Source organism: Schistocerca piceifrons, chromosome 1, assembly GCF_021461385.2.
Source record: "Schistocerca piceifrons isolate TAMUIC-IGC-003096 chromosome 1, iqSchPice1.1, whole genome shotgun sequence".
NCBI classification, from domain to species: domain Eukaryota; kingdom Metazoa; phylum Arthropoda; class Insecta; order Orthoptera; family Acrididae; genus Schistocerca; species Schistocerca piceifrons.
This window is the reverse complement of record NC_060138.1, coordinates 1,243,464,785-1,243,485,691: the sequence shown is the minus strand read 5'-3', so window position 1 is coordinate 1,243,485,691 and position 20,907 is coordinate 1,243,464,785.

The window sequence follows — 20,907 nt, the reverse complement described above, 5'->3', positions numbered from 1 at the left end:
GTTCCTATTTAACAAAATGCAGTTGATATCAGTTTGACCTACTGCAGTGCCAACTAGCGGGCCAACCATAGCGCCATCTGGTTCCCCCTTCGAGCTAGACAAGTTTGGTTCTTTGTAGTTTTTTCGTTTGGTGCTTATTTCGTGTGATATTTCGCCCGGTCACAATCAATGGACCACCCTGTATACATTATAATCTAATTCTACATTTTATCACATCGAAGAATATGCCACACACTTTATAAGCACAGAAAACGCCGAGTGAAAAAGGAGTACGTTCCAGCAGCAGGTCAGGGTCGCCTCTGTGGGAGCAACAGTGCTCGCTTCCCCTCGCAGCCTTGCGTGCCCAACAGCTAAAGACCACGGCACCGGAACTGTGAGGTGCAGAGTTCCGTACAAAGATTTTGTACGCTTTCCATAAGCTTGGGGATGGCTGCTGACAATAACTTAAGGATCATCGACTGTACAAGCATAAAGAATGAATTAAGAAAGAGAGGTTTCATTATATAGATGACATCGTTAATATCAAGTGCAGTTCCATATTACGTCGACCCGAACCGCCTATACACTCAACTCTCACGCTTCCTGAAGGGAAGGTGCCACTGTGCGAGAACTGCAGAGAAATTTTCCAACTTGGTGGATAAACCTGACCTTCGGGGTCTTCGAACCAACAATGTCACACGACTCTTCTTTTTATACAACAGCACAAGAACGGAAAAAACTCGTTAGTCGGACTAATACACTACTGACCATTAAAGGGAGGAGGAGGAGATTAGTGTTTAACGTCCCGTCGACAACGAGGTCATTAGAGACCGAGCGCATGCTCGGGTGAGGGAAGGATGAGGAAGGAAATCGGCCGTGCCCTTTCAAAGGAACCATTCCGTCATTTGCCTGAAGCGATTTAGGGAAATCACGGGAAACCTAAATCAGGATGGCCGGAGATGGAATTGAACCGTCGTCCTCCCTCACCATTAAAATTGCTACACCAAGAAGAAATGCGGATGATAAACAGGTATTCTTTGCACAAATATATTATACTAGAATTGACATGTGATTACATTTTCAAGCAGTTTGGGTGCATAGGTGAAGAGAAATCAGTACCCAGAACAACCATCTCTGGCGTTATAACGGCCTCGAAACGCCTGGGCAATGAGTCAAACAGAGCTTGGATGTACACGTACAGGTACAGCTGCCCATGCAGCTTCAACACGATACCACAGTTCATCAAGAGTAGTGACTGGCGTATTGTGACGAGCCAGTTGCTCGGCCACCATTGACCAGACGTTATCAGTTGGTGAGAGATCTGGAGAATGTGCTCCCCAGGGTAGCTGTCGAACATTTTCTGTATCCAGAAAGGCCCGTACAGGACCTGCAACATGCGGTAAAGCATTATCCTACTGACATGTAGGGTTTCTCAGGGATCGAATGAAGGGTAGAGCCACGGGTCGTAACACATCTGAAATGTAACGTCCACTGTTCTGAGTGTCGTCAATGCGAACGAGAGGTGACCGAGACATGTAACCAATGGCACCCCATACCATGACGCCGGGTGATACGCCAGTATGGCGGTGACGAATACACGCTTCCAGTGTGCGTTCACTGCGATGTCGCCAACCACGGATGCGACCATCACGATGCTGTAAACAGAACCTAGATTCATCCGAAAAGAATGACGTTTTGCCATTCGTCCAGCCAGGTTCGTCGTCGAGTACACCATCGTTGGTGCTCCTGTCTGTGATGCAGCGTCAGGGGTAACCGCAGCCACGGTCTCCGAGCTGATAGTCCATGCTGCTGCAAACGTCGTCGAACTGTTCGTGCAGATTGTTGTTGTCTTACAAACGTCCCCATCTTGTTGACTCAGTGATCAAGACATGGCTGCACGATCCGTTACAGCCATGCGCATAAGATGCCTGTCATCTCGACTGCTAGTGATACGAGGCCGTTGGGATCCAGCACGGCGTTCCGTCTTTCCCTCGTGAACCCACCGATTCCATATTCTGCTAACAGTCATCGGTTCTCGACCAATGCAAGCAGCAATGTCGTGATACGATAAACCGCAATGGCGATAGGCAACAATCCGACCTTTATCAAAGTCGGAAACGTGATGGTACGCATTTCTCCTCCTTACTCGAGGAATCACAATAACGTTTCACCAGGCAACGTCGGTCAACTGCTGTTTGTGTATGAGACATCGGTTGGAAATGTTCCTCATGTCAGCACGTTGTAGGTGTCGCCACCACCGCCAACCTTGCTTGAATGCAATGAAAAGCTAATCATTGGCATATCACAGCATCTTCTTCCTGTCGGTTAAATTTCGCATCTGTCGCACGTCATCTTCGTGGTGTAGCAATTTTAATGGCCAGTAGTGAGCAACGGGTGAGTTACACCTCGTGGCTGGACAAAATGCTACAGCGGCAATGCTACGAGCGGCTGGAGGCGTCAGCCGCGCCATCCTCAGTGCACAGGTGACGTGGCGATGATTTGCGAGAGTGACGGCGGCGTCAGGTGGTGGCCACGCGCCAGCGAGTGGCAGCTGGAGGAGCATCCGCCGCCTGGCGCGTGCAGAACGCAGGCGGCGCTTTGTGCAGCCGCAGCAGCAGGCGCGCCGGAGGTCGTTCACTCAGCGGCCGCGGGGGCCGACGGAGCCCCCACCAGCCGCTGTCTCAATAGGTCCAGGGCAGTCACGCACTCTCAGGAGAATATTCGAGGTAGTGAAGGTCCATGGATCTCAAAACAGAAATGAATGCGGGTATTACGTAACTGGTCATATGTTGTTGTTGTTGTTGTGGTCATCAGTCCTGAGACTGGTTTGATGCAGCTCTCCATGCTACTCCATCCTGTGCAAGCTTATTCATCTCCCAGTACCTACTGCAACCTACATCCTTCTGAATCTGCTTGGTGTATTCATCTCTTGGTCTCCCTCTACGATTTTTACTCTCCACGCTGCCCTCCAATGCTAAATTTGTGATCTCTTGATGCCTCAGAATATGTCCTACCAACTGGTCCCTTCTTCTTGTCAGGTTGTGCTACAAGCACCTCTTCTTTCTGTAGCACCACATGTCACAAGCTTCTATTCTCTTCTCGTCCAAACTATTTATCGTCCATGTTTCACTACCATACATGGCTACACTCCATACAAATACTTTCAGAAAGCCGGCGGGGGTGGCCAAGCGGTTCTAGGCGCTACAGTCTGGAACCGCCCGACCGCTACCGTCGCAGGTTCGGCTCCTGCCATGGGCTTGGATGTGTGCGATGTCCTTAGGTTAGTTAGGTTTAAGTAGTTCTAAGTTCTAGGGGACTGATGACCTCAGAAGTTAAGTCCCATAGTGCTCAGAGCCATTTGAACCACTTTGAACTTTCAGAAACGATTTCCTGACACTTAAATCTATACTCGCTTTCCTAGCCATTGCCAGTCTACCTGGTCATATACTGCCACGAAAAGTGCAAAACCCTCAGGATAAGGTCGTTTTACTGACGAGCGAAGCAAGAGAGGTAGCGCATCATATATGTTATCAACAGACAGGAAATGACGCACTTAAAACAGTAGATGCGTTTTACTATTTGGGGAGCAAAGTAACTGATGATGGTCGAAGTACCGAAGCTATTAAATGTAGACTGGCAACGGCAAGGAAAGCCTTTCTGAAGAAGAAAAATTTGCTAACTTCGAGTATAGATTTAAGTGTTAGGAAGTCTTTTCTTAAAGTATTTGTAACGAGTGTAGGAATGTATCGATGTGAAACGTGACGATGAATAGTTTAGACAAGAAGATCAACGAAGTTTTGGAAATGCGGTGCTACAGAAGAATGCTGAAGATTAGATGGTTGAAAATGGTTCAAATGGCTCTAAGAACTATGGAACTTAACATCTCAGGTCATCTGTCCCCTACACTTAGAACTACTTAAACCTAACTAACCCAAGGACATCACACACATCCATGCCCAAGGCAGGATTAGAACCTGTGACCTTAGTAGCCGCGTGGTTCCGCACTGAAGCGCCTAGAACCACTCGGTCACAGTGGCCGGCTGAGATTAGACGAGTAGATGACGTAACTAACGAGGAGGTACTGAATAGAATTGCGGAGAAGAGAAATTTGTGGCACAACTTGTCTAGAAGAAGGGTTCGGTTGGTAGGAGATGTTCTGAGGCGTCAAGGGATCACCAATTTAGTACTGGAGCGCAGAGTGGAGGGTAAAAATCATAGAGGGAGACAAAGCGATGAATACACTAAGTAGATTCAGAAGGTTGAAGGGTGCAGTAGATACTTGGAAATGAAGAAACTTGCGCAGGATAGAGTAGCATGGAGAGCTGCATCAAACCAGCCTGTGGACTGAAGACTACGACAACAACAACAACAACAACAACAACAACAACAACATGCTAACAAACTGAGACCACATGAAACGCACACGTCATAGGAAAGGTTGCCTAAGTGGTCGAAACAATACACAGTGTACCCTCCTCTGGCGGCAACGCTACCGTTTATTCTTGCAAGCAAACTGTCACAAAATAACAAATTTGTCTAAAAAACGGGAAGTGAACTGTTTAATAATCTAAAACTAACAAAACTGTATCGTTGTAGATCACACTGATGATGCCTTAGAACAGAAGAGGGCGAAACGCTTATGGGATAAATAAAGTAACTAGCAGCAGGAAAAGGCAGTTTTATTTACAAAACAAGGTCGTGAAATGTTTGAATTTGTGTGAATTTCTAAGGGACCAAACTGCTGACGTCATCGGTCGCTAGACTTACACACTACCTAAACTAACTTATGCTAAGAACAACACACTCACCCATGCCCAAGGGAGGACTCGAACCTCCGGCGGGAGGGTCCGCGCAATCCGCACATGTCGCCCAAGACCACGCGGCCAAACGGTCATAAAGGCGCCGAGGTGCATCCTGCGAAAGAGTGTCCCCAGCAGCTTGCGCCTTGTGTTGAAAATCGGTAATGATTCTTGAAGATCCTGGAGAACGAGCAAGTTCTGCTATATCATGTTCTATACATGTTCGATTGGCGACATCTGGTAATTTTGATGGCCAACGTAGTTGTTGTACACCAAGAAGAGCACGTAGCGTCGTAGCAGCCGTCTGTGCATTGTCTTGCTGAAAAGGCACATCACTTCCCTGTCGAAGTATAGGCAGTAACTTGTGGATAACAGCCTGTGCAGGTTACTTTACCTTTGAGAAATACCGGCCGTGACCTGTGACGGATGGCCACGCAAACCATCAAGCGTGGGGTGAGTCATGTGCGTTGGGCGCATGCACTCCAGAATAGGCAGCTCACCTCGTCTACATCATACCCATGTACGACCATCACTTGCATGCAGACAGAACCTTCTCAACACTAAAGAAAAAGAGCGCCGTTCCACTCTCCAGTCAGTTCATTCACGACGCAAGAATAGACACGCTTTGCTGTGTTCGTGGTGTCAGTGGGAGCCTGACCATTTTTTTTAAGAGGTGGAGTCTCTCCACGACCACACTAGCATGATGGTCAACACAAAATGTCTACTACCATCTATGCATCTGCCAGGAAGTTTCATATCAGCGCACACTCCGCTGCAGAGTGAAAATCTCATTCTGGAAACATCCCCCAGGCTGTGGCTAAGCCATGTCTCCGCTATATCCTTTCTTTCAGGAGTGCTAGTTCTGCAAGGTTCGCAGAAGAGCTTCTGTAAAGTTTGGAAGGTAGGAGACGAGATACTGGCAGAAGTAAAGCTGTGAGTACCGAACGTGAGTCGTGCTTCTGTAGCTCAGATGGTAGAGCACTTGCCCGCGAAAGGCAAAGGTCCCGAGTTCGAGTCTCGGTCGGGCACACAGTTTTAATCTGCCAGGAAGTTTCATCTATGCATAAGGGTTAGTTTTCACTAAAGTGAGGTCTCGCATAATGTGGGTACTACGATGCTTTCGAACATCTGGTTGAGGTTAACCTTTAATACAGGTTCATCTAGAGACAAAATCGGTTGAAAGTTAAACGAAGCGTAGCGATTCGAAGGGCAGAGGAAAAAAAAGGGCCAAGGCAAGAGCCAAGGGAAGAAAAAAACCTCTGCGATAGTTGGGTCAGGTTGCAAGAGCAGTAGTAGATTCCTTGCTGCCTGTGATAGGTCATGCGAGGGTAGGTTTTGTTAGTAGTGGGTACCATGCGTGTCGATACCTCTGACATTGTGCGGTTCTGTTACTCGACGGCTGCTGCTGGGTGCCGGTGATGGCTTCTCGGTCGGCGTCAGCATACCTGTAACAGATTCATCATCATTTTGTGTCCAATAGGTCATAGTGTAGAGTAGTGCTGATAGCTTGCTCCTGCGTTAGTGTGCGAGCTTGTCGGTTTCCCTGGTGTACCCTGTTGGTCGGCTTTTAATAGCAGCTGGCGTATGCAGTCAATATTGCTGATTTGCGGGGGGTTTCCGATGTTGTCGCTTGTGTGTGTATGTTTGAGAGGTTCCATGCTCTCTTTTGCATGTCGCCTCTCATTTTGATCAATTTTATTAATGTTCCATGTCATTGTACTGTAGTAACAGACCGAATAAGGTTATTGTAATGAAAGTATTTGTACTGAGAGCTCAAAAATACTTTTCACTTGATTCCCATGCATGTTGGGTTACTTCCCTGGGTGGCCTGTGCGAGGCAAGCATCGGAGGACGCGGCACACTGCATTTCCGGTTGGGGGCTGCACTTCTCTGAATTCTGAGGGGTTCTTACAATGGGTTTAAGCACCTGGCGGAACGACTGACGTCGGTCGAGTTTCGCCTATTATGTGGAGGGGAGTAACGACCTGCGAGACGTCGATGTCGCGGCAAAAATGGTTCAAATGGCTCTGAGCACTATGGGACTTAACATCTATGGTCATCAGTCCCCTAGAACTTAGAACTACTTAAACCTAACTAACCTAAGGACGTCACACACATCCATGCCCGAGGCAGGATTCGAACCTGCGACCGTAGCAGTCGCGCGGCTCCGGACTGAGCGCCTAGAACCGCTAGACCACCGCGGCCGGCGATGTCGCCGCAGTTTATGTGTTTACCTTTCTGGCGCGACCGGAACGAAGACTCTCGGCACCGACCAACTGCATTGTCCTCTTGATTCTGAGAATATCTGTGGACTGTACCCTGCTAGGTGCGACTGTCTGGCGGCAGGTGGGCGGTGGTCTAGGCAGGTTGTTTTCGTAGCCAGTTCAGTGCTCTGGGGTGAATAGCAGAAGCATGATTGTTCAACTTAAACTGAGGCTAGCTGACGTCATAAAGCCCTGCTCGAAATTGGAGGGAACGGTCGCTCTTGGCACGAATGATGTTCCGAGACAGTGTGGGGAATTTTGGAATGAGCACTGAATGCTGATTCGCGGTTTTCCAGGAGAGTAGGGAGTTAAGTAATGCTGGCTTCGCTCTTGCATCGCATCACAGAAGGAATTCGGGATCTGGCCTTCGTCGGAGTCGGACGGTCTTGCGACTTGGTCGCTCTTTTCCGGAAGAACTTAGAATTCTCGGACAGCCTTCGAGGCTAGGGGTTGACAGAGAGTTGCTGCACTTCAGAAGTCAGCACCTACATCATCAGGACGCTGCCTACCGACGACATGCTACAGATTTCAGTACTGGTACAGTATTTTGCGGCTCGGGCACTGTAGAACATTATCAATTTTATACTGAGTCCCTCAACAGCACGCGCGCTCGCTTTGCTACAAGTCCACCTTGCTTGTTTCTCCATGTGATTCCATGTCAGCTCTCACTACTATTTGCGATACTGCTATATAGTCAGAAGATTAATATTTGATTCATTAGGAACTTCAGTCATTATCGTAAATCTATTGCGTCACAGAGAGTAGGATCCCCTTGTTCTCGAGCCAACTCTTGTTCTCAAAATAGTTCAGTATACCCTGTCCTTTAACCTACTATGTGTGTCGACAGTCATGTGCATTTATGTTCTGATGTATAATAAATCTCATTGTAATATTTAATCCGCATATCATTTCGTAGATATATGCAGAATCTCATTTCCTGTTCTTTATTTTGATAAAGTTCTCTTTTTTTTGAGTAGACTACGATTTTCATTAAATTATTATGAGTGTGCACTACTTATTTTACCAACTAGCAGGGTTCACCATCATTTCCTTTCGTTACTGTTGTGCAGATAGTTAATTAGTTAATTAGCTGGTAGATAAGGAGGGGGTGGACTGCATGTCGCGTTCTGATGCAAAATTCGTCTGAATTAAAGAGACACAGAGTCTTCTCCACCCCTGCACCTCCCATGTTCGCCATAGGTGGTTATGCCCTCGCTAGTAGAGTCTTTGGCTGCTTATGCTTGTGACCATAGTTTCCCACAGTAAGGATGAAAGGATTGTTCGAGTGTCTCGAGTTAATGTATAGACCTGTGTCGTGTTTTCAGAATTCTTCCTTGAGTGTTTGAAGGCGGTATTCGTTGTGAAGATCCACAGTGCGTGTTTAGCATGGAGTGTTGCTTATTTATGATGCGTAGCACGTTGCTCTGTATGATGCGCAGCCGGCACAGGCTCGTAGGAACTGCGTATCCCCAAACGGGAGCTGCGTACGTCATCAGAGGTCTAATCATGGTCGTGAATATGGACCTCGACACCCTTCCATTCAGCTTGCTTTCCCTGTTGACCATTGGGTAGTGTTGATTGAGCCTCGTGTGCTCTCTGTTCGTTGCATATTCAGTGTGATCCCCCATGTAAGTTTCCGGTCCAGCTAGACAACAAGATAGCTGACTTTCTCTCGGAAACGTATTGGACGTGCATGTAGTGTTTGTTACCTGTCGACAGTATTGATGTTAGCGCAAAAGCTTCGGTCTGCGAGTAAAAAGAACTGCTTCGCACACGTCGACGTTTACTTTAATACGCCATCGGTCCAACCAAGACCCGGCAGTTCTCAGTGCCGTCTGTATTCGGTAATTGGTAGCCAGACCAGACGTACACCTGGTCTTAATCACGCTGCAAGCAAAGCGTTCCCAACTGTTCCCGGTGACATACCAGGTGTTACACGTGCCCGGAATACGCCCCTGGACGCTGTGTCGGTCGGCCACCGCCTTTTGCAAATGCAGTCCTGGCGTGCGTCAGTAATATGTGGACGCCCAGGACCTAGCCTGCAAGTGTGGGAATGTTCGGCAGCCCACTGTTGAAAGCAGCGACGCGCCGCCGCTACATTAGTCAGAACATGTGCAGCAATCCGTCGTGCTTCCCGCAGGCCCACATTGCGGCCTCGCTCAAGTGGGTTAATACACTACTGGCCACCGTAAATGCAACACAAAGAAAGACAAGAGGTAGCACAACAAGATTTATTTTGTAGATAACATGTTGACCAAGTGTCAAATGATTACGTTTACAGACGTCTGTGACATGTGGTTCCTGCCAGAATCAGTAGCCAGAGTAGCCGCCATTGTTGGAGATCACCGCTGCCACACGTCTCGGCATTGAGTCCAAGAGACGTTGGATGTGTTCCTGGGGTACAGCAGCCCAAGCAGCTTCCACACGTTGCCATAGATCATCTGGTGTGGCAGCTGGGGATGTAATCTGGGTCACTCGTTGAGCAACCATGGACCACATGTTTTCTATCGGCGAAAGATCCGGACAGCGAGCCGGCCAGGGAAGCAATTCAATCTGGTTATTGACGAAGAACCTTTGGACAATGCGTGCCACGTGTAGTCGCGCATTATCCTGTTGAAATATGGCTGTGGCCGAGCCCTGAAGGTAAGGAAGGACAACTGGCTCCAGCACCCCGGATATGTAGCGCCGGCTATTTAAAGTACCGGCAATGCGTACTAGAGGCGTGCGAGAGTAATATCCAATACCGCCCCATACCATAATACCCGGTGCAAGACCAGTGTGGCGGTGCATAATGCAGCTGTCCAGCATCCTCTCTCCACGGTGTCTCCACACTCGAATCCGACCATCGTGGTGCTGCAGACAGAAGCGTGCCTCGTCAGTAAAGACAACGTCAATCCATTCTGCCGTCCACATCCGTCTGTCATCACACCATTGGCGACGGAGACGTCTGTGGTTCTGCGTCAATGGTAGACGAAGCAATGGACGTCTTGCGGACAGACCACTCTGCTGTAAACGGCGTCGAATGGTACGCACAGACACTAGATGATGGGTTAGATACGCAATGTGCTGTGCTATGGTTCGGGATGTCACTGAGCGACCCGTCAGTGCCTTGCGCACAATTTGCCTATCAGCACGTGCAGTGGTGCACCGAGGTGAATGCGATCGACCACGTCGGTCCGTCGTACCCTCCTGCATCCAACGGTCACATATCCGCATTACCGTTGTTTGGTTTCGTCCAACACGACTAGCGATTTCTCTGTATGATAAGACACAATCTCGGTAAGCCACTATCCTTCCTCTGTCGAACTCGGATACTTGATGAAAAGATGTTCGCTGTTCTCTACGAGGCATAACTGATCGTCTTGTGAAACAACCACAAGGTAAACACACGTGCCGAACGTACACTCGTCGAAATCGCCAAGCCTTAAATGGCGCTATGAGCTGGCGCCACAGGCGCGCGTGATGTGCGTCTGCGCTGAAATTCTAATCAGTTGCATATCTCATCGCTGCAAACCCATGGTGTAAATTTCATTTGATTCGGATGCTTCCTTCAGGGTGTTGCATTTACGGTGGCCAGCAGTGTATTTTGGCAGGAGTGCTTGTCGGTCGGTTATGATTGTACCCTACAATTAATGTTGCGAACATTGGTCACCTCTAAACGCAGCGCAGTTACCGCCTGCAGGGTCAAATTAGATCTCCTAAGCGGCGTGTGATCGCCGATGAGTGCGACAAATGAATCACTAACGCTGCATCCCCTCTTTATTTCCAAGTGCCACTCAACACTGTTCTTAAGGGCGCTTCTTCTCTCTTTCTGGCATTGTAGCTAACACTTTCCCACTAAGCAGCAATGACACTTGTTGACGTAGCCTTCAAGTCGCGTTGGAGGAAGGGGCGACTGCAGCGACGTTTCGTTTCAGAACATTATTGTTGCCTGGCAAATGTTACAGCATTCCACGTCTTAAAATGAACAATTGTCAACGAACCATGAGTACTCCGTGCGCGAAAATACAGATCGAAGGAATGAACACGAAAGTCTAGTTTGTCAGAAATCCTTAGACTGGCGCGTTTTTAACGCAATTTGAACCAAAGTGACAGCCCTTTAGACACACACCAGTGATTCCGCGTATGTTCCTGTATTGAGGCATATACACGTGAGCTATCTCTTCAAAGTATCCGAACGCCCGTTAGTGCACATTAATTTGGGTTGTGTCCATCCTTCACCATTATGACGGCTTGAATTCTCCTAAGGACACTTTCGACGAGGTGTCTGAATGTATGTGGAGGAATGTGCGATGTCCCTGGCTGTGACCGCCAGCATTTCATTTTTCTAGTACCTCGCCTTGATGCAGCTTGATATACGTGAAGTAGCAGATGGTACAAAAGTGCAGTGAGGTGCAAGCGACAGATGGTACAGTATGTACCATTCCGTAGGAGAGTCCGCCAATTGTACTGATCTTGCTTCTGATTGGTCGGCACATTAGGGTATTAGGCGCCAAAACGCATAACTTCTCTTATTAATTATTTATACACTTTTCATTATATTTAACCCACTTTTTAGTACGACATTAACCCACATTCTAGTATGACAGTCTCTCATGGTTACCCTACGAGTATACCGTTTTTGTTTATTAAATTTCACTATTTTTGAGAAACATAAAACGATACTGCAAGCGGGTCGCTTTGGCGTGCCTGGGCGTTCTTCAGAGCCGGACATGTCGTACACTATATCGGAAGTTAAATGTAAAAATTACCGTACAATTAAGATAGCTATGTCGAGTGTTGTAAAAGGCAGTGTAAAATGTGTGAATATTTAAATGATAACCAAACAGGATACATTAAGGAGCAGTGTCACCTACCATCATTGTGAGTACTACAGATCTTGCCCTTTGTAGATACAGAGACTAACCTGGGCAGGTGGCATCCCATAAAAAGCACAATCACAGGTTCGAGTTGACAGTATAGCAGCCTCCGCCGAAGAAGATCCGACGACCGACGAGCTGCCTTCTGCGCTGGGGACACAACTTTAGGAGACGTCAGGTTGGTGGAAAGAACGGTCAGAGACTCTCATTCAGTCTCTCCAGTTCTAATCATTTAACGTGTAGCCTTTCACGGCCGGCGTCTTCATTAGTTAAAATTTCCGGGCTGAGAGGCTAATCGTTGACTCACCTCGGAAGATGTTGCCCGCAGCCGGCGGCTGTGGTCGAGCGGTTCTAGGCGCTTCAGTCCGGAACCGCGCGACCGCTACGCTCGCAGGTTCGAATCCTGACTCGGGCATGGATGTGTGTGATGTCCTTAGGTTAATTAGGTTTAAGTAGCTTCTAAGTCTAGGGGACTGATGACCACAGATGTTAAGTCCCATAGTGCTTAGAGCCATTTGAACCATTTGTTGCCCAAAGTTGGCAACGAAACGTCAGGAAGAAGAAGTTTTACTGATCGACCACGGCCTCTCAGCCTGGAAGTTATAACTATCTCCAGATCAACTTCCAGCTCTGACTTCCGAAGGACACATGATTTACAAATGGCGGTGCAATCTTCCACAGGATCCGAGACCAGATAGGGCAGTGATGGTGGACACTGAGGAATGGAGCGAAATCGACGTTCTAACTCACCAGTAGAGAGTTCCATTAGCTTCAAGTCGGAACTCCGCGGGGGTGGGGGTCCGTATATTCCAGGAATGTTATGATCCATAAACCATTCCATCACAGATGCTTTTTTTATTACAGGGGCGTTGCAAGGCTGACGCAAATAGCCATCATCTCCGAGCTCTTCATCAACTGTACGTAGTTAAAGGAATCGCACCATAACGCCGAAGACAGCCACATAACACCACCTCTTCGGCACTTCGCTGTTGGCACTTCTCCTGATGGAAGGTAACATGCCCTTCCATCGGAGTGTCACAGGTTATAGCGTGATTCACCATTCCAAATCACTCGTTTACAGTCACCCACTGTCGAGAGGCATCGCTCTTTATGCCATGTCATGAGTCGTTTGGCACTGACTACAGGAATCTGTGGCTTACGAGTAGCTAATCGACACTTCTGTCTCATTCTTTTTAACTCCCTACGCTCAGTCAGTGTGCTAGCCGGGCTGGCTGGAGCTCACGAGTTATTCCTTCGGCTGATTTCACGCAATGTTTTACAGCCACCCTCCGCAGTGCTCCATCACCTCTATCCATCATTACATGAGATCTGCCTCCTGGTCTTGGTTTAGATGTAGAAGTTCCTTCACGTTTCCACTTCACAATCACAGCACCAACAGCCGAAATGAGAATTTCTAGAAGGGTTGAAAAGTCTCAGATGGGATTTTTTGTTCAGATAAAATCCAATGCTCAGTCCACGTTCGAAGTCGCGAGCTCTATTGACAGACGCTTTCTGCTGTGACAGCTTCTCTCCACTTCCTTTTAAACTGACGTGTCCGTCTCTCGTACACTCATGAAGTAACGAGTGCTATCGACAGTGGATGTCAAATTGACTCCATATTTATAGATTTTCAGAAGGCTTTCGACAACGTTCCTCACAAGCGACTTCTAACCAAACTGTGTGCCTATGGAATACCGCCTCAGTTATGCAACTGGATTGGTGATTTCCTGTCAGAAAGGTAACAGTTCGTAGTAATAGTCGGAAAGTCACCGAGTAAAACAGAAGTAACATCCGGCGTTCCCCAAGGAAGTGTTATAGGCCCTCTATTGTTACTGATCTATATTAATGACATAGGAGACAATCTCACAAGGGAACCTCCCCGTCGCACCCCCCTCAGGCTTGGTTATAAGTTGGCACAGTGGATAGGCCTGGAAAAACTGAACACAGATCAAACGAGAAAACGGGAAGAAGTTGTGTGGAACTATGGAAAAAATAAGCAAAATATACAAACTGAGTAGTCCATGCGCAAGGTAGGCAACATCATTGGTTGTATGAGCTCAGGAGCGCCGTGGTCCCGTGGTTAGCGTGAGCAGCTGTGGAATGAGAGGTCCTTGGTTCAATCCTTCCCTCGAGTGAAAAGTTCAGCTTTTTATTTTCAAACAATTTTCACATCCACAAGAAAACCTAAATCGGGCAAGGTAGAAGAATCTTTTTACCCATTCGCCAAGTGTACAAGTTAGGTGGGTCGACAACATATTCCTGTCATGTGACGCACATGCCATCGCCAGTGTCGTACAGAATATATCAGACTTGTTTTCCTGCGGAGGAATCGGTTGGCCTATGACCTTGTGATCAAATGTTTTCGGTTCCCATTGGAGAGGCACGTCCTTTCGTCTACTAATCGCAAGGTTTTGCGGTGCGGTCGCAAAACACAGACACTAAACTTATTACAGTGAACAGAGACGTCAATGAACGAACGGACAGATCATAACTTTGCGAAAATAAAGAAAGTAAACTTTTCACCTGAGAGAAGACTTGAACCAAGGACCTCTCGTTCCGCAGCTACTCGCGCTAACCACGGGACCACGGCGCTCCCGTGCTCACCTTATCCATGATGTTGCCTATCTTGCACATGGACTACTCAGTTTGTATATTTTGCTTTTTTTTTTTCATAGTTCCACACAACTTCTTCCTGTTTTCTCGATTGATCTGTGTTCAGTTTTTCAAGGCCTATCCACTGTGTCAACTTATAACGAAATCTGAGGGGGGGTGCGATGGGGAGGTTCCCTTGTGAGTAGCCCTCTTAGATTATTTGCATACGATTGCTGTATCCACAGTCTTGTAAAGTCATGAGATGACCTAAACGACTTGCAAAATGATTTAGTTAAGATATCTGTATGGTGCGAAAAGTGGCAGTTGACCCTGAATAAACAAAAATGTGAAGTTATTCACACGAGTACTAAAAGAAATCCGCTAAATTTCGATTACGCGATAAGTCACACAAATCTGAAGGCTCTAAATTCAACTAGATACTTAAGGATTGCAATTACAAATAACCTAAGTTGGAACGATTACATAGATAATGTTGTGGTAGAGCAAACCAAAGACTGCGATTCACTGGCAGAACACTTAGAAGGTGCAACAGGTCTACTAAAGAAACTGCTTACACCACACTTGTCCGCCATATTCTGAAGTATTGCTGTACGGTGTGGGATCCGCATCAGGTGGGACTGACGGACGATATTGAAAAAGTTCAAAGGAGGGCGGCTCGTCTTGTATTATGGCGAAGTAGGGGAGATAGTGACACAGACACAATACGTGGAGTGGCAATAATTAAGACAAAGGCGTTTTTCGTGGCGCGGGATCTTCTCATGAAATTTGAATCACCAGTTTTCTCCTCCGATTGCGAAAACATTCTGTTGGTACCCACCTACGTTGGGAGAAATGATCATCACGACAAAGTAAGAGAAATCAGGGCTCGCGCCGAAAAATTTAAGTGCTCGTTTTCCCCGCGAGCTGTTCGAGAGTGGAACGGTAGAGAGACAGCTTGAAGGTGGTTCATTGAACCCTCGGCCAGGCACTTAACTGTGAATAGCAGAGTAATCACGTAGATGTAGATGTAGATGAATGCCGCATTCCACTGTGGTGTCCGGATACTGTTGACAGGGGATGTACGTCCGTTTATCGAAAATCATGTTGTACCATGATGACCTGCTATGAAAACCTCTGCTATTCCCGCCAGTCCGTCAATGCAAAATTACTGTTCCAGTGTCGTTCTAATACACTGGAAGTATGAATTAAAAAACGCCTTCGGTCAAAAATTTTTGTATGTATGGTCCAGTTAAAAAGTTAAAAAAGCCTTTCTTGCATTATATGGTAAGTTTACACTGTTCATTTTTTCCACTATTTCGCAAATATTTTCCGCATTTATCTTACGAAATTCATAACCTAACATCAACCCTTTCATGACAGGAACATGGATAACACCTCATTCAAGAGCAAATTATAGCCTGTATTAAGACAAATGGAGGAGGAGGAGATAAGGGTTCAACGTCCCGTCGACAACCAGATCATTAGAGAAGGGGCACAAGCTCGGATTAGGGAAGGCTCGGGAAGGGAAGGAATCGGCCGTGCCCTTTCAAAGGAACCATCCCGGCATTTGATTTTAGCGATTTAGGGAAATCACCGAAAAACTAAATCAGGACGGGTGGACGCTGGTTCGAAACAAAATTCTTCCGAATGTGAGCCCAGGGTGCTACTCGCTGCGCCAACTTGCTCGGTATTAAGTCAAGCTACACCTGATGATGAACCCAAAAGGTCCGTAATACATCCCGTATTTAATGAAACACGAAAATTTGTGACTGAAGGCTTTCTTAATTCATACTTACAGCGTAGCGATCACAGTCACGTAAGCAGATAAAAAATACAGATAAAATTAAATTGTTCTAATATGTTGTCTTTCAGACAAGCAGGGTTGCCTGAAGCAGCGGGCACTGCAGCGATCGACAGCCGCATGAAATACAAGAAACATACACTCCTGGAAATGGAAAAAAGAACACATTGACACCGGTGTGTCAGACCCACCATATTTGCTCCGGACACTGCGAGAGGGCTGTACAAGCAATGATCACACGCACGGCACAGCGGACACACCAGGAACCGCGGTGTTGGCCGTCGAATGGCGCTAGCTGCGCAGCATTTGTGCACCGCCGCCGTCAGTGTCAGCCAGTTTGCCGTGGCATACGGAGCTCCATCGCAGTCTTTAAAACTGGTAGCATGCCGCGACAGCGTGGACGTGAACCGTATGTGCAGTTGACGGACTTTGAGCGAGGGCGTATAGTGGGCATGCGGGAGGCCGGGTGGACGTACCCCCGAATTGCTCAACACGTGGGGCGTGAGGTCTCCACAGTACATCGATGTTGTCGCCAGTGGTCGGCGGAAGGTGCACGTGCCCGTCGACCTGGGACCGGACCGCAGCGACGCACGGATGCACGCCAAGACCGTAGGATCCTACGCAGTGCCGTAGGGGACCGCACCGCCACTTCCCAGCAAATTAGGGACACTGTTGCTCCTGGGGTATCGGCGAGGACCATTCGCAACCGTCTCCATGAAGCTGGGCTACGGTCCCGCACACCGTTAGGCCGTCTTCCGCTCACGCCCCAACATCGTGCAGCCCGCCTCCAGTGGTGTCGCGACAGGCGTGAATGGAGGGGCGAATGGAGACGTGTCGTCTTCAGCGATGAGAGTCGCTTCTGCCTTGGTGCCAATGATGGTCGTATGCGTGTTTGGCGCCGTGCAGGTGAGCGCCACAATCAGGACTGCATACGACCGAGGCACACAGGGCCAACACCCGGCATCATGGTGTGGGGAGCGATCTCCTACACTGGCCGTACACCACTGGTGATCGTCGAGGGGACACTGAATAGTGCACGGTACATCCAAACCGTCATCGAACCCATCGTTCTACCATTCCTAGACCGGCAAGGGAACTTGCTGTTCCAAGAGGACAATGCACGTCCGCATGTATCCCGTGCCACCCAACGTGCTCTAGAAGGTGTAAGTCAACTACCCTGGCCAGCAAGATCTCCGGATCTGTCCCCCATTGAGCATGTTTGGGACTGGATGAAGCGTCGTCTCACGTGGTCTGCACGTCCAGCACGAACGCTGGTCCAACTGAGGCGCCAGGTGGAAATGGCATGGCAAGCCGTTCCACAGGACTACATCCAGCATCTCTACGATCGTCTCCATGGGAGAATAGCAGCCTGCATTGCTGCGAAAGGTGGATATACACTGTACTAGTGCCGACATTGTGCATGCTCTGTTGCCTGTGTCTATGTGCCTGTAGTTCTGTCAGTGTGATCATGTGATGTATCTGACCCCAGGAATGTGTCAATAAAGTTTCCCCTTTCTGGGACAATGAATTCACGGTGTTCTTATTTCAATTTCCAGGAGTGTATTTGCATTTGCGAATACGGATAAACTGTGACTGAATTATGCTTTGTTACAATGAAAATTTGTGCCGGGCCGGGAAGCGAACCGGGATATTCCGCTTGATGCTGGAGGGCGCCTTGACCGCGCCGGTCACCTGAGCTCGCTTCCCGGGCCGGTACAAACCTCCATCTGTTACCACTATTGTCTGCAGACTGTACTCGCACAGACTGTGTGTCGCGTACAGGAAGAGACGTGTAATTAAAGTCGAAGACCAATTATTGCGCATTGTCACCAACGCATAGCGCAGCCAATGTTTAGCTATATTAGCAAATACGAATACAATTCTCGTATTTCATACGACTGTCGAACACTGCAGTGCCTGTTTCATCAGATATGCATACATGTGTCAAGGACATTGCAGAGTACATTAGAACAACACGGGCACTGTAATTTAGTATTTCAGTCCTAATAACTGGGCTTCGACTTTACGAGGAGCGTTTGAAGCGTCCGTGCAAAGTCAGAGAGACGGCACCACTGGATCGATCGAGGTCATTTTTAGGTAGTAACATCTTTGGAAAGAACGCAGACCACGTTTCAGCCATATTGGTCTATTTCTTTGTGTTTGGCATTCGTGTGAATCAAGGAAGTCGAGTGATTGTCAAAAAAATGGACGAAGAAGACTTTCGTGTGGTGATTAAACCTTACTTTATGAAAGGAAAAACGCCTCAGGAGACTAAAGAGGACCTTGATAAACATTACGGCGACTCTGCACCTTCGATCAGAACATTTTAGAAGCGGTTTCAAAATTTTCGGAGTGGCCATATGGGCGCAAGTGATGCTGTAAGTTCTGGACGCCCTGTGGAGGTTACGACTCCAGAAATCATTGATAAAAGCCATGATATAGTGATGGATGACAGAAGAGTTAAGGTGCGTGAGGTTGCTAGTGCTGTGGGCATCTCGAATGAACAGGTACATAATGTTTTGCGTAAACATTTGGACATGAGAAAGCTATCCGCAAGATGGGTTCAGCGATTGATAACGTTTGACTAAAAACGGAATCGTGTGACGTGTTCCAAGGATGGTTTGCAGCTATTCAGGAAGAATCCACAGGACTTTAAGCGTCGTTTCGTCGCTGTGAATGAAACATGGATACATTGCTATACTCCTGAGGCCAAAGAACAATCTAAACAATGGGTTACCAAGGGAGAATCTGCACCAAAAAGGAGAACACCAGTCGTTCGGCCGGAAAGGTTATGACGACTGACTTTTGGGATTCGCAAGGGATAATCCTCATCGACTATCTGGGAATGGGTAGAACTATTACAGGTGAATATTATTCATCGTTATTGGACCGTTTGAAAACAGAGTCACAAGAAAAACGCCGGCGATTGGACGCAAAAAAGTCCTTCTCCATCACGACAATGCACCAACACACACCTCAGCAGTTATGGTCACAAAATTAATGGAAATAGGATTCTAACTCGTTTCACATCCCCCCCCCCCCCCTATTCTCCAGACTTGGCTCCCTCGGAGTACTATTTGTTCTCCAATTTGAAGAAATGGCTGGCGGGACAAAGATTTTATTCGAACGAGAAGGTGATTGCAGCAACTAATAGCTATTTCGCAGACTTGGACAATTCCTGTTATTCAGAAGGGATCAACAAATTAGAACAGCGTTGGACGAAATGTATAAGTCTTAAAGGAGACTATGTCGAAAAAGTAAGTCTAGGTTGAAGACGAAAGCGGTGACATATGAAGTTTGACTTTGTCAAGGGAGCATGCTCGGGTGACCGAGGCGTTCATTGCGAGTGTCGGAGTCTAGTGAAAGATCCGGGTTCGAGTCCCGGCCCGACACAAATTTGTATTGTCACCAATACTCACCGCAGCCAAAGTTCAGCCAAATTCACAAATGTTAATATGATTCCGGTTTGTGAGCACTTTCGATTGTCACTAATCATGAGGCATCTGGGTACACGCACTAGCACACCTTTTTAAAAATGTGGCGGCTAAAAATTGTACGATCCTATAAAATCAAATGAAGTAGTTACAATAAGCTTTATGATTATGGTAGCTGTGTTCCCTTACAGCCTAAATAACGTCAAACACACAAACAGCACTACTCAGTACAAAGATTTTAAAAGCATCAAAACTCTGCGGACTTGTACGGAGTGAGGAGGCGTAATGATGAGACACCGGAGTCATATTCTGGAGGACAACGGTTCAAATCCTCATCTTGGGATCCAGATTTAGGTTTTCCGTGATTTTTCTAGGTCGCTTAAGGCAGACGCCAGGATGGTTGCTTTGAAAGAGCACGGCTGACTTCCTCCGTTTTCTTTCCCCAATCCAGATGTCCTCCCTCTAACGACAGCCTCGTAGACGGGACGATAAACTTAAGTCTTCTGTCCTTCTGGAGAGTTGTAACCTTTCGAATGCGTTGCACTGCTGTATTACTGACACACTGGATCTTCTTCTGAACAATGTTTTAAATATCTCTCTCTCTCTCTCTCTCTCTCTCTCTCTCTCTCTCTCTCTCTCTCCTCCCCCTCCCCTCTCCCCGCCTCCCGCCTCCCGCCTCCCACTCCCTCTCCCTCTCTCTACCCAGTGTCAGACAACAATTGTCATTAAGATAAGCAAGTACCACTTGCACAACAATATGTTTTCGCAATGAGACATGCACTCCGCAAAGGGTATTTGGTACGACAAATAAAATAACTCACATGGCAATAAGAAATATGATATTAAATGTTTTGTGTTGGTCGTCAATATTCTGATTATCAATTCAGACGTCTACGATTTCGTCTTCTATGTTAATATCATGGTGTGAGTTTCTGTAGTTATGTCCCAGTTCATGAACGACGGGCAACGTATGAGTGGCCAAGTAAGTGGTCCCGACAGTCGGGATACCAGTTACTTTGGAATAAGGCTGGGCATCTCGGACATATTCTGAGTCTGGGTGAGATTAAGATATGTGAACACAAAGTAAGCAGTCTTGCATATGCCGATGACTTAGATAATATTTCAGAGCTAGATCAGAAATGTAAGGACTATGGTATGAAGATTAGCATCTCCAAAACG